Source organism: Bison bison, unplaced genomic scaffold (assembly GCF_000754665.1).
Source record: "Bison bison bison isolate TAMUID 2011002044 unplaced genomic scaffold, Bison_UMD1.0 scf7180017864211, whole genome shotgun sequence".
Lineage (NCBI taxonomy): Eukaryota > Metazoa > Chordata > Mammalia > Artiodactyla > Bovidae > Bison > Bison bison.
Genome location: NW_011494783.1, coordinates 2,364,641 through 2,367,577, shown reverse-complemented (window position 1 = coordinate 2,367,577; position 2,937 = coordinate 2,364,641). Strand labels below are relative to the sequence as shown.

The 2,937-nt window shown below is 39.5% G+C and overlaps 1 pseudogene; it reads right to left on the bottom strand.

Moving 5' to 3' along the window:
* Positions 1-363: 363 nt before the first annotated feature.
* LOC104992119 overlaps positions 364-2,937 on the bottom strand; it is a 12,663-nt pseudogene continuing 10,089 nt past the window's right edge.

Genomic DNA, 2,937 nt, shown 5'->3' with positions numbered 1-2,937 from the left:
ATGTTGAGTTTTAAGTGAGCTTTTTCACTCTTGCCTTTCATTCCCATCAAGAAGCTCTTTAGTTCCTGTTTGCTTTCTGTCATGTATCATCTGTATACCTGAAGTTGTTGATATTTCTCCCAGCCATTTTTATTCCATTTGTGATTCATCTAGCCTGGCATTTCACATGTTGTACTCTGCATATAAGTTAAATAAGTATCGTGACAATATACAGCTTTGATGTACTCCTTTCCCAATTTTGAACCAGTCCATTTTTCCATGTCTGGTTCTAACTGCTGCTTCTTGACCTGCATACAGGTTTTGCAGGAGGCAGGTAAGGTGGTCTGGTATCCCCATGTGTTTAAGAATTTTTCACAGTTTGTTGTGATCCACACAGTCAAAGGCTTTAGTGTAGTCCAAGAAGCAGAAGTGGATGTCTTTTCTGGAATTCTCTTGTTTTCTCTATGATCCAATGGATGTTGGCAATTTGATCTCTGGTTCCTCTGCCATTTCTAAATCCAGCTTGTGCATCGGGAAGTTCTTGGTTCATGTAGTGCTGAAGCCTAGCTTGAAAGATTTTGAGCATTACCTTGCTAGCTTGTGAAATGAGCAGAATTGTGCAAAAACGAAAGTCAAGGGAGAAAGGGAAAGATATACCCAACTGAATGCAGAGTTCCACAATAGCAAGGAGAGATAAGAAAGCCTCTTTAGTGAATAATGCAAATAAATAGAAGGAAACAACAGAACAGGAAAGACTAGAGATCCCTTTGCTCAATTGGAGATATCAAGGGAACATTTCATGCAGGGATGGGCATGATAAGGGACAGAAACAGTGAGGACAAAACAGAAGCAGAAGAGATGAACAAGAGGTGGTCAGAATACACAGAAGAACTACACAAAGAAGACTGTAATGACCTGGATAACCACAGTGGTGCGGTCACTCAGCTAGAGCAAGACATCCTGGGTATGAAGTCAAGTGGGCCTTAGGGAGCATTAGTGGGAACACAACTAGTGGAGGTGACGGAATTCCAGCTGAGCTGTTTAAAATTCTAAACGACGATGCTGTTAAAGTGTCAGCAAATTTGGAAAACTCAACAGTGGCCACAGGACTGGTAAATGTCAGTTTTCATTCCAATTCCAAAGAAAAACGATGTCACAGAATGTTCAAACTTCATCATAAGGAGTAATTGAAACAAACCCATATCCTAAAAATTCAAACTGTTTTTTCTTTTTGATCAGCTTATTTTCTGAGTTATTTAAATTTATCTGTTCATAGCAAGATCATCTGTAAGAACTAAATTACATGCCCTCTGGGAGACAATAACATCATTTGGAGCCACAAAAGAGATCTATTTTATTTTCCTACAAATAAATTGCTGTTGTTTAGTGACTGAGTTGCCTCTGACACTGTGATCCCATGGACTTTAGCCCACCAGGTTCCTCTGTTCATGGGATTTCCCAGGCAAGAATACTGGAGTGGGTTGCCATTTCTTTCTCCAGGGGATCTTCATGACAAAAGGACATCTCTCAATTAAACATAATCAGGCATTAAAGTATGTTGGAAATCCATAATAAAAAAACAACTAATAAGAATAGAAATGCAGGTGACCCATATATTGGCTTTATATGAAAAGGTTTTATCAGTAGTAGTTTAAAAATCCTTGTATTTAAGAGATCCAAGGGATTAACTAGCATGATCAAATCTTTCACCAGAGAAATAAAAAATACCAAATATCAAATATAATATCTAGGATGAAAAATAGTGTTAATAGTTTGGTGGTGATGGTTTAGTCGCTGAGTCGTGTCTGACTCTTGTGACCCCATGGACTATGGCCTGACAGTTTCCTGTGTTCGTGGGATTCTCAAGGCAAGAATACTGGAGTGGGTTGCTATTTCCTTCTCCAGGGGATCTTCCCGACCCAGGAATGGAACCCAGGTCTCTTGCACTGTAGACAGATTGTTTACCAACTGAGCTACAAGGGAAGTCATAAATAGTTGAGTGGTGGTTTTAATAGTAGATTGGACTTCCCTGGTGGCTCAGACGGTAAAGTGTCTGCCTACAATGCGGGAGACCCAGGTTCAATCCCTAGATCCGGAAGATCTCCTGGAGAAGGAAATGGCAACCCACCCCAGTATTCTTGCCTGGAAAATCCCATGGACAGAGGAACCTAGTAGGCTATAGTCCATGGGGTTGCAAAGAGTCAGACATGACTGAGTGACTTCACTTTCTTTTTTCTTTCTTTAATAGTAGATTAAAGAAAGTTCAGGTACAGCTGAAGAAAGAACCAGTAAACTAGAAAAAAATTAGAATACCCAGAGTAGACCATGGGAAGAAAAATAAATAGAAATTTTACAAAGTATAAGCAAATATATGGGATATGGTTTAAAATATAAATTGCATGTTACAAAAATCCTGAAAGGAGTAGAGACGGGTTGTGAAAGATGCAATATCTCAAGACAGAGAAACCAACAATTTCCAAAATTGATGAAAGATAGTTTGCTGGTTCAGGGAACTTTACAAATCTTTGGTTGAATAACTACAAGAGAATCTATACTTTGATGCATCATAGCGAAACTACTGAAATTCTTTTATAAAGGAAAAAATATAGCTTTCTGATGTAAAGAATGACTTCTTAGGTATCCTATTTGATACTTTTTCCCCAACCATTAAGTCGCTTTTACTGGTTTTATGTTCCCTAAGTGAAAGTGAAGTCGCTCAGACGTGTCCGACTCTATGAGACCCCATGGACTGTAGCCTACCAGGCTCCTCCATCCATGGGATTCTCCAGGCAGTAGTACTGGAGTGGATTGTCATTTCTTTCTCCAGATGATCTTCCCAACCCAGGGATCGAACCCGGGTCTCCTGCATTGTAGACAGATGCTTTACCATCTGAGCCACCAGGGAAGTTCCCTAAAGACCTTATAAAACTTGACTTGCAGTTATTTAATCATAAGCAT